General features: G+C 45.8%; 1 long non-coding RNA gene across 1 annotated transcript in view; it reads left to right on the top strand.

The window, feature by feature from the left end:
• Positions 1-214: 214 nt before the first annotated feature.
• The window catches only part of LOC146007019 (uncharacterized), a 318,388-nt gene continuing 303,836 nt past the window's right edge, over positions 215-14,766 (top strand). Inside the window, exon 1 of the long non-coding RNA XR_014444197.1 lies at positions 215-245. This is a non-coding gene — a long non-coding RNA (uncharacterized LOC146007019). The remainder of the gene's footprint in view (positions 246-14,766) is intronic.

The raw sequence follows: 14,766 nt of genomic DNA, 5'->3' as shown, positions 1-14,766 counted from the left end.
GCCCCCCCCCCGTGTCGACTTACCCCGTGCCGGTACCTCCGTTGTGGACTGCAGCTCAGTATGCTCGGAAAGCACTTATGAAAAAAGTGTCTTCCAGAAAATGGCTGCCCCATAGGAAACCCTGTTTAAAAAAACTGTCTTCCGTATGGGGGGCAGCCATTTTCTGAAAGACACTTTTTTCATAAGTGCTTTCCGAGCATACTGAGCTGCAGTGCCGGGAACCACAACGGAGATACCGGCACGGGGTAAGTCGACACGGGGGGGGGGGCCCGACACGCGCGGGGGGGGGGTCGACACGCGGGGGGCGTCGACACGCGCGGGGGGCGTCGACACGCGCGCGGGGGGTGTCGACACGCGCGGGGGGGACTCCAGTGCTGTGAATACTTAATGAGCGCTCATTAAGTATTCACTGTGCTGAATTTAGGACCCAGCTCATTGGCTGGGTCCTAAATACCGTTTCTGAGCCGATTTTTGCGCTAAAATACCGGTTCAGAAACGGGTAGGACCCTGCATTTTAACCGGTTAGAAAAAACGGCATTTTCTAACCGGTTAAGTGGGACTGGACCTTTCAGACCGCACACATTACCGTTTTAAAACGGTAAAAAAACGGCAATTTACCGTTTTAAAAGTGCGGTCTGAAAGGGGCATTAGTATTCTATTTCCCCTAATAGATCATGATCTACAGACACATTTCTTTTGGGAGGATATCATTCCCAAATTGTTACATCACAGAGGAAGATGGAGGAAAATCCATCCCCATCAAAAAAACTCCATAAACTAATGATCTGCCTGAATGAGTGGTGACTATTATAGGATTCCCCAACAGAAATTGGTCCATTCCCTAAAATAATATTATACTATGATTCAGAGGGATTTCCCTACCTTAAATTAATTGTATACAATGTAAATCCCCAAACTAAACCATCATTTACAAGAGATGGAATCTTATCATGCAACTACTCCAGTGAGTCTCCAGTGTTAGAGATATTGATATTATATAACTATTAAGATTATACTTGCAACATTTCCCATGCCCCCTCTGGTCTGATTAGCAGAAGGGAGTGGAGCTCCTTATAGCCTGTATTGGTAGATGGACAAGTAATTGCCGCTGTACTAGAAATACTGGAGAGGCAATGTAACTGTCTAAAGTGATGGATGTTATTAAGCTGTTTTTCGGTGTCCATCACTTTACGGTACGAACAGAAATCCATCTAGAGTAGGGATGGCCATCGTTGCCTTTGTCATCGATTGTTGCCATCGATGGCAAAAGTGCAACTGACCATCGATAGTGTATAAATATTCAGTAGACAATCATCGATGTTTTATATATCGATGGTCATCCATTTTCTTTGATTGATGGGCGTGTAAGCCAATCAAAATGCGGGGGCTGTGCTTCGCGGGTGCCAGGGGTGGAGCTATGCTCCATGTCCAGACACCTTGGGGGAAAAGCAAAAACAAAACTATTCGTTTAAGCTTGACATCGATGGTTCTCTCCCATCGATGGCAAAACTATTCAACATCGGCCATAATCCATCAATGATTTCTAATCATCGATGGTCGATGGCCATCCCTAATCTAGAGTAGGGATTTTCAGTAGCAAACTGCAGCGTTCCTTGCAGTTTATATAGCAAAACCCATTTACGAATATGTCACAACCAGCATGGCCTGGGCACCCAAACTATTGAAGAGCTCCCTATAATTTCAAATCGGGCCACTTTCACAGGAAACAATTCAATTCCTTTCCTAGGAGTTTTGCTTGTAATTGTAAGGGAAAGACTAAACACTCTACAGCAGGGCTGGGCAATTGCGGCCCTCCAGATGTTGATGAACTACACAACCCAGCATGCCTTGCATAAGTTTCAGCATGGCCACATAGCAAAACTAATGCAAAGCATCCTGGGATGTGTAGTTCATCAACATCTGGAGGGCCGCAATTGCCCAGCCCTGCTCTACAGACTAACGCTAGAAGGATCTTTATCTATTGGTGAAACCCTAATAGAAATTGCTCAATCTAAGGGGCATATGTATTTTTAACATAGAACTGCTGCATTTATTAACACTCTGTGGACCTTATTCAGGTCCATTTGCAAGTCCATGGGCGGGATTCTCTAACAACCAGCGCAGCACATCGCCGGCACTCGCAGAGTTAATAACCGCATATGCAGTAACATATGCGGTTATTAACGCCAAGGCGATGGCCGGCGATGTGCTGCGGGTTCCCCCCTCCCTCCCTGCACCCTCAGCCGGGTGTGTGACGGCTCCTTTTCCTCCTCCCTGCACTCAGAAGAGGTGCAGGCAGGAGGAGATCACTGGTCCGGGCAGCACAGCAGGAGGCTGGCCGGACACAGGTGAGGGGGGGGCATCGCGGATCGGCGGGGGACGCGAAGGGAACTTCATCTAGAACTGGCGTAACCCCCACAGTGAAGCCCCGGCGGTGGGGCTTTGCTGCATATGAAAATGCGGTAAAAACCCTGAAAACTGGGTTTTTACGGCATTTTCAGTTTGGTGAATCTCGCCCCATATGCGTTCACATGGGGGCAGTGTTTATTGAATGTGCATTTCTGTGCATGTGCATGCGCTGGGTGCGTACACCCAAGGTGAACTAACTGTTCGCTGGGTACACGCACCCATCCTTGCGGGCAGAGGGCGGGGGTGGCGGGCTGGCTCATTAGCATATGGGAACACCCAGCGTTTCATGCGTCCCCATGAGAATGCTGGGCGTTCTCATGCTAATGCGGCCATGACGGGCAGGCAGCTGACATCACCATATGTCGGCTGACCGCCCACTTCCACCCGCACACACATGTAAGGTTACATGTGCGTGCACCTTCCACATCTTTTGATGGTCCCAGTGGCATGCGAATGGATATTTATGTGAAACAACCATTCGCATGCTGGGCAGAGGAATGCGCCTTGCGAATGGTGGGCCAGCGTAGCATCATTCTCAAGGCGGGGTCTGGTTGCATCGCAAGGATGCGAATTTGCATCTGAGCGAATCAACCAGAATAAACCCCACAGCACAGCAGTTGTTTCCATTTCCATTGAAAATATTTCCATATGTATATGAGGGGAAACCCTCAGTGTTAGTCTCTGGGATGGGGACGGCACTGTACGGAGGTCGTGGGAGAGGTATCAAAAAGATCTCTCTTGCTACTATGCCGCCATAGGCTTAAAGGAGTTTACACAATATGAAGAAAAGGGATATGGTCACTTGGTCGACATACATTAGGTCGACGGTGCTTAGGTCATCACCTGAAATAGGTCAACATGGCTAAGGTTAACAGAGTCGGAAGGTCGACACAAGTATTAGGTCGATAGTGGGAAGGTGGACAGTGTAATGGTCGAGGGTTTGTGCACCCGGTGAATATGTGCGGTCTGTGCGAGTAAGTTGCAAACATACTGTCAGAATGACGGACGTTAAAATGGGATTAGAACTTAGAGGGCATATATAGCGCTTTCTCTTGTGATAGTTGAAAGGAGGATCCCAATGACAGCTATCACTAGAAGAAGATGGAGGACACTTGATAAACAGAAGATTTAACGAAGGGTTTCACGATACAATGCAACCATGAAAAACAATAGGCAATAAAGCATGCACCGTACAAGAGAATATGAGGATGAATGTTGGCACTTGTAAACTGTGAAAAGTTGCAGGTTGTGGGTGAAGACGAGACTGGAGAATAGAAGGCTGTGGTTCTAAGGCTGGACACCAGTGTAACTGGTAACACTGAGAACCACTGGTAACACTGAGAACCAGGCTGAGTACTGGTATAACTGGAGACACTGAACTGGGCCATGTACCGGTATAACTGGAAGCCTACTGAGTAGCAAAGAGCAGAGATCAGAGATCTACAGGAACCAGGGTAATTTATTTATTTACAGTTTCTTATATAGCACATAACCGTGATAAAAACAGACTGGGTAATAACAGACAGACTTGGAGGTAAAAGGGTCCTGCTACAAGCTTACAATCTATAGGGTAATTAGTATTACCTCAGCTACTAAGCTTTCACACTAAGGACCAGATATATTAAGTTACAAAAAGTGATAAAATGGAGAATGATAAAAAGCCAGCCAATCAGCTCCGACCTGCCATGTTACAGGCTGGGTTTGAAAAAAAATGACAGGTAGTACCTGATTGGATAACTGTTTATAAATCTCAACTTTATCACTTTTTGCCGCTGATACATCTGGCCCTAAGGCTGTGTGACTTGAGGAGCTGTCAGCTTCTGTATCTCTCTATTTTATACCTCTTGGTAATTGGTGACTACAGTCAGTGACCGATGATTCAGAGAGTCTCAGGCTGCCACAGGATTGGATATCTATAGTCAGGTGATCAGACCTGTCAGGTCTGTATTCTACTGTAGGTTAGGCTCAGATGTGGAATGAGGCCTAGTAGAACAAAAAATACTGAAGACTAAATTCCTAAGCATGCACAGGGAATGCTGCACACAGGTTCCTGTTAATTACTCAGAGGATCTCCACTCAGGTGTCTAATCAGAACCAAGCAACACAGAGTGCAGTTTGCATGCTGAGCTGAAACAATGCAGATCACAGCATATGCTGAGGTAAGCCATAGCACAGGGGAAACACAGTCAGGATACCCTACCATCCACTACAGTGTGGTGGGAGAATATAATAGTGTGCAGAGCACAGCGAGGCAGTGGAAAAGAAAGGTGTTTCACCACAGGTGATAAATCATAAATGAAGGGGGAAGTCCAGAAACAGAGCATTGTGTCCCTCTTGGAGAGGGTCATGTTGGGAGGTATGCATATATACAAACCAAATAATTAGAGGGTATTTACAGACAGTCAAAATGTAGGAGGGCCCTGCTCGCAAGCTTACAATCTATAGGATTCTGCCCTAACCACTTGTACACGCACACACTTACACACTAAGGTTAATTTGTATCAATATCTGATTAATCTACCTCTATTTTATTATTGTGAGAGGAAACCGTTTTACCCAGTGGAAAGCCATGCAAGCATCTGGAGAATATACAAACGCCACAAAGGGGGTTATTTTGGTTCACTCTTTCTGACAAATTCCTTCTTAGATGGACAAAGCCATGTGCACTGCAGGTGGGGCAGATGTCACTTGTGCAGAGAGAATTAGATTTGGGTGGGGTTTTACTTCAAAATGAGATCTATATTGCAGTGTTAAAATAAAGCAGCCAGTATTTACACTGCACAGAAACAAAATAACTCACCCAAATCTAATTCTCTCTGCACATTTCTGCCCCCCTGCAGTGCACATGGTTTTGTCCATCTAAGAAGGATTTTGTCAGAAAGAGTGAGCTAGAATAAGGCCCAAAGTTATGGCCATGTTGGGAATTGAACCCATGACATTATTGCTGTATCTATCAGGTTGGATACATGCCAATGGTCAAAATCCCCATGTCCTCACCCTAACTTATGTATATATTTATTTTTTTATCAATATATATTAAACTTATAGAGTTCAGTGTACTAATATAAGAATAATCACCAGGAAAAAAACGAAATAATCTTTTCTGAATATTAGGGTAAGGTGCGCTCTAGATGCAGATTCTGGATGCTAAACATCATGGGTGCTTAGTTACCAATAACTAATGGCAATGTCGTATCAATTTATCGCTGAAGAACAATTCTGTAGTGTCCAATCCGAGCAGCTGTAGCTAGAGCACCGCTTACTAATACTTTAGTGAGCGCAATTTTCTAGGCTGTGGAATTGCTAATGTTAGCAAGTGTTGCTGCTACCCAGAAATTTATAGTGGACTATGGGCCAGCTCTGTTAGCAAAGCAAAAAAGCACACAAATGGGCAAAACCATGTTGCACTGCAGGTGGGGCAGATGTAATGTGCAGAGAGAGTTAGATTTGGGTGGGCTGTGTTCAAACAGAAATCTACATTGCAGTGTAAACACAAAGCTGTCTCCTAAACCAGTGTCTCCTAAAGCTGTCTCCTAAACCAGTGGTTCCCAACCTGAGGTACACTGCAGACCTGTTGGGGGTACTTGAAAATAATATTGGTATTGGCAGAAGAAGAAAAAGAAGTCTCCAGAGGGTGTAAGAAGCAGAGCCGGCCCTAACTATTTGGATGCCCTAGGCTAGATTTTTGTTGGTGCCCCTACCAGATAATCCCACCATTTTAATTGTGGCCGGCCCGATGCAATGCAACTGTGGCACCAGTGCTAGTTGCGTCTCTGACTCAGTACCCCTCTCCCAGCGCAGCACCCATCACCCAGCAAGCACAGATTGGCCACCACCGTGACTCCACTGAATTAATCAGAAAAAGAGAAAGATAAGTAATGGAAAGAGTTAGGGGAGGAGTACATATGTGAGGGGCACACTGACAAAAATGGGTTAGTGTGCAAATGCGGAAGCAAGTGTGGGGGGCAGATATAATACGAGCAGTACATGGAGATACATACAGATACAGGGACATATAAAGGTGGACAATAACAGGGAGGCAGAGAGACAGATGGACAGAGAGAGAGTGAAGGTGTTGACAATTTCTTATATAATGTATACATATTCGGCAGCACTTTACAGATTATAGCTGAACATTCACATCCGTCCCTGCCCCAGTGGAGCTTACAATCTATATTCCCTACCACATGTACATACAGGCAGAAGACATATATAGAAGAAAATAGGGTGAAGCAGACATGGCAATTGCGGAAAGGCTTCAGCAGACAAGGCAAATGCTAAAACTGGGACAGAGTGATAGGCAGACAGGCTAGTGCAGTAGTATAGGCTATCACTATAGAGGATAGGATTGCTCAGAAGAAGGTAAGAGAGGCTGGCACAAACAGTAGATGGTAAGAAAGGCTAGTGGAGACATGATGGGTAGAAACACTGACACAGAAGAAGGCAAGGAGGCTGGCACAGACAGATAATGGCAGAAAACTGTTGCAGACAAGATGGGGATAAAGGTTTGCCGGTACTCTTTACCTAGAACGGCGACCATCGAATGCACTAAAAAACGGGTGCGATGCGATGCCCGCGATGGCCGCGATTTCCCATAGGGACCAATGTTAAAAGTGAGATTGGACGTGATTTTAGTGTTCAATGCCTCAATGCCCGCGATTTTTCCATAGGAAACAATGTTAAATGGGCCAGAGAGCCCTAATAGTCCCCCTGAAGTCTGAAATGGCCCCCACAATTTTTAACGGCACCCCACGATCAACGTCAACCCGAAGCGTGGCGAGCGCAGCGAGCCCGCGAGGGGCGGCGGTACGCGTCCTCCGACCTTTTCATACCCCCACTATCCACGTCTGCGTGGAGTTGAGAATAGAATAGTGTGGCGAGCGGACGCGGATACCTTCACAGGTAAACGCGTCCCCTCGCGGGCTTTACAGGTGTCCGCGTCGCCACGGACACCTGTGAAGCCCGCGAGGAGACGCGTATAACTGTGAAGGTATCCGCGGCCCCTCGCGGGGCTCGCTGCGCTCGCCACGCTTCGGGCTCGGTGGCTCGCTGCGCTCGCCACACTATTCTATTCTCAACTCCATGGCGACGTGGATAGTGGGGGTATGAAAAGGTCGGAGGACGCGTACCGCCGCCCCTCGCGGGCTCGCTGCGCTCGCCACGCTTCGGGTTCACGTTGATCGTGGGGTGGCGTTAAAAATTGTGGGGGCCATTTAAGACTTCAGGGGGACTATTAGGGCTCTGTGGCCCATTTAACATTGTTTCCTATGTAAAAATCGCGGGCATTGAGGCATTTAACACTAAAATCGCGTCCAATCTGACTTTTAACATTGATCCCTATGGGAAAATCGCGGGCATCGCGTCGCACCCGTTTTTTATGTACCCGCGATGCCCGCGATTTTTTGCCCGCGATGCTAATCGCGGGCGCCGTTCTAGGTAAAGAGTACCGGTTTGCCCATAGGAAGGGAATACAAGCTGGTGCAAACAGCGGATGTAGACAGAGAGGCTGGCACAGCAGAAGGGAAAAGTAACTGGCAGAGGGAATGCAGAAATGGTGGTGCAGAGGATGGGAAAGGGGATGGTGCAGACAGAAGTTGGGCAGAAAGGCTGGCATACACAGAGTATGGGTAGGAATCTTGGTGCAGAGGATAGGAAGAGAGGTAGCCAAAGAACTTGGTAAGTGATGTTGGTACAAAGAGGATGGACAGACCGGGTGGACATGTATGAAGATTGGCTGCTGCTGGCATAGAGAGAGGAAAAAGAAGTAAGCTGGCAGGTGAAATAAGGGCAGAGAGCCCGGGGGAGATGATAGAGGATCAGGGACAATCCTTTCTACAGGGCTCACGAAGGGCACTGGGAGCTGCAGCTGTGCTGACCAAATGTGTGCATAAACTTTATCAGTGGTGATGGCAAGGCATACTTGCCTACTTTTGAAAACTAGTTTCAGGGAGATTACAGTTGGTAGTAGAACTTTGCACAGTGCCCTATTGAGGGGTTGTCATGCTCCACCCAAAGGGCGTGTCTAGTTCCATAAATGGAGATATTGTGAATAGAGATGACACTCCTAAAGTGAGGTCCTGTTGACTGAAATTGATAAAGCTGAATTAATTACTGCCTTAAGATGCTTTACTGATTTACATATCGATGGCATTCTCTATGTGTGCTTATAGTGCCCCTTCCTACAGTAGAGAAATGTCATTGTATTGTCTCATTGCCTTGCTCCATGTGAAGATATTGCCAAATTTTGCCACATTTATATATTCATAGCTTACTGAATTAACGGATCACCGGACACAATTTGACCCCAACATTTCGAAATTCTTACTCTTCATTTATGATAAATATTCAGCCGGGACAAAGCCCAGACGAGTGACAAGTCATTTTTTCCCTAATAGTTTGAACTCTGTGAGCCTCAGACGTGCTTTCAACTGTAGAAAGGACCAAATGTGGAGTAAGTGACTGGGCAGAGCGCGTAGGAGAGGGTGATACTGCTGCTCTGTCAGGGAGATAAATGACGCAGAGACATGTTCAAAGGCTTTGTATATTTACAATGCCTTTAGCGTCAGCCATCAGCTCCAATCCCTAATGGCAAAAGAGTTTCCAGATCTATGAACTCAATACCTATAGAAAATACAGATAAAAAATTTTTTTGTCTCAATTATGCGTAAATTTACTAAAGCTTCTAAAAATTAACAGGTGATGTTGCCCATAGCAACCAATCAGATTCAGTCGATTTCTCAATTTCATCCGAGAAAATGATAGACGCAATCTGATTGGTTGTTCTGGGCAACGTCACATCTTTTCATTTTTGGAAGTTTTAGTAAATGTACCCCTTACTATCACCTCACAGGGTTATGTATATAAAGTCATAACAAGCAGACTGGAAAATATACCCCTAAGAGTCCTGTCACTTTCAGAATCACTTTGAATCCTAATAGGATACAGAGCAGCAGTAGAACAACTGCCCTCAAATGTTTCCATAACAAACTTTAAATTTGAATATTAGAAATGATGGTACTTCTTTACTTTCATGGCGCCAGCATGGCGCCGCGCGTCAGAGTCCCCTTGCGGGGCTCGCTTCGCCCGCCCACGCTGCGGGCTCGGTGGCTCGCTACGCTCGCCACGCTATTTAAAATCAACTCCATGCCAACATGGATAGTGGAGGTATGAACTATCCATGTTGGCATGGCGTTAACTTCCTTTATTTTACATAGTTTGTGGCAGAAGTAGCACGGCCCCTTGCTGGCGCCGTGAAAGTAAAGAAGTACCGAAATGATCTTATACAAAGATAGATTAGGGGAATTTCCAAATATGTGCCATTGCAGCCAGTGATTGGCTGAGAGCTCTCAGCCAATCACTGGCTGCCCATTTATTTGTATTGTTTTTTTTTTTTCTTCCTTGCAGAGTACCTGATCCTTCTGACCAGCTCACTTGTTTCCTCGCCGGTTCACCGGTGTCCCCTCGCCCGCTGTGTCCACTGCCCCTGCCCGGCTCTCTGGCGTCCCACTGCCTATTTGTCAGTATACCATGCCCGGCTCTCCCCCTGCAGCTCCCCAGCAACCCCCGCCCCCCTGATCCTGCCCGCATCTCCCCCCTGCCCAGCTCTCCCCCTGCAGCTCCTCGTCCCATGTTATCCTATAGGGAAAACGTTCCAGTTTTGCCTGGCAGTATCTCCGGTTCCCAGGGGGCTAGAGACACCCCCGGACCACCCCCTAGATTCGCCTATGCTTGTAGCATTACCCAGGGCTATGACCAGGGCTATTTTTGTGCAGGCTCCAGCAGGAACTGTGGCCCTTATTCTAGTTCACTCTTTCTGACAAAATATTCCTCAGATGGACAAAACCATGTGCACTGCAGGTGAGGCAGGTGTTACTTGTGCAGAGATAATTAGATTTGGGTGGGGTTTTACACCTGCCACACCTGCAGTGCACATGGTTTTGTCCATCTAAGAAATATTTTGTCAGAAAGAGTGAACTAGAATAAGGGCCACAGTTCCTGCTGGAGCCTGCACAAAAATAGCCCTGGTCATAGCCCTGGGTAATGCTACAAGCATAGGCGAATCTAGGGGGTGGTCCGGGGGTGTCTCTAGCCCCCTGGGAACCGGAGATACTGCCAGGCAAAACTGGAACGTTTTCCCTATAGGATAACATGGGACCCGCTAATTCCGACCCCTACCCAGTTCCAACGGCTGCCAGTTTCCCCTTCGGCATCACTGAAGCTCGAGGTTGATCTCAGTCAAACCCAAATCGCTGGGCCTTCAATTTGATACCAGGCTGGATCCATATGGGTTAGGTGGTTCCAGGGATATTGAGGTTAAACCGTTTTTTTTTTTTTTTTTTTTTCATTTCTTAAATGTAATTTCATGACTGTTTATGTTCTTTGAGGGCAGATTCCTCTGGAACCAAACAGCCCAGTTTCACGGGACCAAAATCATTCGAAGTCAACTCAAAAGTTCTTCAATATGATACTGGTGTCATGTAAATGGGTCAGTTGGTTCCAAAGATATAGCTGGTTGGTTAAAGGGAGGTAGGGAGAGGGGAGTGGTTTTCTCTCCCCCTCACACCAGAAAATGCAGGGACTAGGCTGGTGTATAAGGGGTCAGCCTCGGAATGAATACAGCCGGGCAGCCCCCTGCTCTCTTCCCAGCTGTCAATAACTGTCACCCCTGCAGCTTCTGCTCCAGTTATTCTCCCCGCTTTCACCTCTGCCCGCCCCCCCTTTAATCATGTGGTGCCGGCGCCCGGCGTGCTCCCCCGACGTCACGCGCAACAACAGCGCACACAATATTTCAAATGTCCACTCGGCTAGAGGAGACACCAGGAGGGGAGTGGGAGCGTGCACTGCACTGCACTCTGCTCTGCTCCTCTCCCCATAGAAGCAGCTGCACTGCTCTCCATCTCTCCCTGCAGCGAAGGCTCATATAAAAATTTACAGTAAGTGGCACTTTTGGGGGCATTGCTTAATGGACGCTACAAGTGGCGGTATGTGGGGGTATTACGCATAATGTGTGGCTTAATGTGTAGGGGGCATTATGTGTGCAGCATCCTGTGTAAGGGGCATTATGTGTGCAGCATCCTGTGTAAGGGGCATTATGTGTGCAGCATCATGTGTAATGGGTACTATGGTGCGCGGCATCATGTGTAATGGGTACTATGGTGCGCGGCATCATGTGTAATTGGTACTATGGTGTGCGGCATCATGTGCAATGGGTACTATGGTGTGCAGCATCATGTGTAATGGGTACTATGGTGCCATCAAGCAAGAACCCCCTAGCAATGAGCACGTAGGTAAGCTGAACTTATGTGGCAAATATGTAATGGGCATTACGGTTTGTTATATAGTATGTAATGGGCATCATGATGTGTGGCACAAAGTGTAATGGGCATTATGGTGTGTGGCCTTATGTGTAATTGGCATTACGGCGTGTCGCTTTATGTGTAATGGGTATTACGGAGTTTGCTAAAATGTGTAATGGGCATTACTGTGTTTGGTCTAAAGTGTAATACCACACCCCTTTTTGTGATGCCACGCCTCCGTCCCATGAGGCCAAGGTCCCCCTGCACTTATATCTAGATCTGGGACCACCCATTACCATAATTCTAGATTCGCCTATAGCTACAAGCTTGCAGAAAGTACTGCTGATCATTTAATATGGCCTTTAGAGACTGCTCATGTATACCAATGTACTGTAGGAGTACAAGTGCCTTTTCTGTGACCATAGCAGTCTGGTTAACTTTAACTATTACTTTGAACACTTCAGATCAAAAAGGACATACGCAAGGGTAAACCATCGACTAATTGTGCATGCCACATCAAAAGAGTGCAAGCAGAAATATGAGCGTCTGCGGCATTCAAGCCCAATCAGAGCAACAATTGTGTTGCTCCGTTGGGCACCCATTAGTTAAAGCCATGATAAAACAATTAAATTCCCCTAAAAACCTTCAAAATATAAGTGATCTCAATTTTATATGTAAAAAGAAATCATGTTAACACATTTGTTGTAAAAAGTTGCTGTTTCTTGGAGAGGTTTTAAGTAGTAAGTAATTTTATTTATAGACATCTGTTTTTAAGTTCTAAAATGAAGAAGTATCATTTACTTGATTTTCAGTGCACCATATATTCCAAGTTTTACATAAACCTGTGAATAAATGTGACACCACATTGATTACATTTATTAGTCTGCCTGTTCTTGATCATGGGCGATTGTGATTGGACTGCGTTTGTGCTCATTTTGAGGCTACCATCAGTGATATCATTGTAAATGAAACTTTAGAATAGTCATTCTCTCATTTCTATCACAATGTTTTACAGAAGTCGATGGAAGAGGTTTTGTACATGTACTTTCTTTTTAGTGTAAGTGTCCTTTTTATTTGATAGAGCAGTGTAAGGTATTGGTTGTTTAAAATTGTAGATGGTAATATCTGCTTTCCTATAGGTTCAAACAGGGACTAAGCTAGCCTATCAAAAAGAAAACAATGTAAAGAGCATTGGGGTAGTGTCCCTCTTGTCCCTTGCCATCTGGACCAACATTTTGTCTGTTTTTGTATCTGTCCAATGTTTAGTCTGATCTAGTATAAATGCTTTGTGGTAACTCTATACATGTGGTACAGACATTCCTGTGAATTCTCTTGAGCAATGTAGGATTGATTGTGTAAGTTTTTATTCATCTTCACAGGATGAGAATGTGGTTTGAGTGTCATGCTAGTATGGATTGGGGATGGAGAAGCTTTTTTATTTGGGCCATCATGTTCACAACTGCAAATCTGCCCAGCCTTGTACACACTGGGCCTAATAAAGATTTGGTTGTTCTTGCTGTTTCTATCTCTTGCCATATGCAAAATGCATGCTAATATGGGCAGAAGATAAACGGGACGTAGGGTCACCCACAACTGTCCCTACATTTCCATCCAACTGTGTATGTTTGCTGATACGTCGGCTTCATCATTGCAGATCATGTCATGTGGGTGCCTCTGTAGGGTCACATGCTGAGCTGCTTTCCAGGGATGCAGAGGGCTTTCCAGTAGCAATTGAGATTGCATCTGCTAATTTATGCAATTCTGAACGACCATGACATGTCTTCACTTGACCGACATCTCCCCCTTACCATCCCCAAATTCTGTCTGCCTGTTGGTCACTTTGCGACTTATCCCTCTTTGCAAACTACATCGCACTTTGCAGATGGATCACTTGGCAGATCCTTGTAGCAATGATCCAATCAGAGTGTGTACCCTGTAAACTCTGAGCTCTTCCTAGCTCTTCCAGTGTGTTAGGTAGGTTCCTCAATGAATCATGTTGCTGGGCACCTTTGAATTTAAAGCTGCTAGTACAGGTTGAGTATCCCTTATCCAAAATGCTCGGGACTGCAAGCATTCTGGATAAGGGAATTTTCCGGTTTTTGGAATAAAATATTTTTTTAGGCATACTTACCTGTCCTCTGGTGGTGCCCGGTGGTCCCTCGGCGTCCACGTTGTCCCCCGGAGTCCACAGCAGGCCTTCAGCACCATCTCCGGCGTCTCCAGCGGTCCCAGGAGTGCTTTGCGCGAGTTCGCAGGCGCGCCGGTGACGTGTGCACTCGCGCAAAGCACGCTTGGTAAGTATAAAAAAAGGGTTAGGGGGGAAATTTTTTGGGGAATTGTTCCAAAAAAAACAGTTTTTGGAATAATTCGGATAACGGGGTGCACGGCTAGGGAATACTCAACCTGTAAGATGTGACTTCCTAATCTGACCATTTGTAGGAGCATTTTAAGCCATTTATCAACACCCAGGCATACCCACCTATACAATCAGGCCAATCCGCCAATATCTGATGATTGTCTTGATAATTGAATAGGTGTGTGCCCAGCTTAACTTTTGATGATTGTTTAGCATACATTCATTCTGTTTCTCTCGCATAAAAGCCCTGTCCAGATGTTTTGGGGACTGCACATGCGCCCGGTCTATTATGTGCATGTGCAGCTCCCCTTTGCGAATAACTTTCCACTGACTTTTATTTGCAAGGGCAGGAGAAATCATTACACATCCCCTTACATGGTACCGAAGGGAATTGGAGCTAGAATAGGAGCGCAGATAAATATCTGCAATTGTAGTATGTATTAACTGAACATAGAGACGAGAACTGTAAAATATTGAAAAAAAAAATTGAAATCTGATAATTTAATATAATAGAGCAAATCATTGGTACTCCATACTGGCTAGGCTCTCACAGTTTGTGTGTGTGTGTGTGTGTGTGTGTGTATGTATGTACTGTATATGTGTGTATATATGTATATGTATATATATAAATATATATTGGATACCCCAATCTGCACACTGTAACGAAATGGAGCAGCACCTCTGTAGAGTACCACGTTCCATGCT

The sequence above is a fragment of the Crinia signifera genome, chromosome 6 (assembly GCF_055691185.1).
Source record: "Crinia signifera chromosome 6, ASM5569118v1, whole genome shotgun sequence".
NCBI classification, from domain to species: domain Eukaryota; kingdom Metazoa; phylum Chordata; class Amphibia; order Anura; family Myobatrachidae; genus Crinia; species Crinia signifera.
Note: the sequence above shows the minus strand (reverse complement) of the source record. Positions and strands in the feature narration are given on the sequence as shown.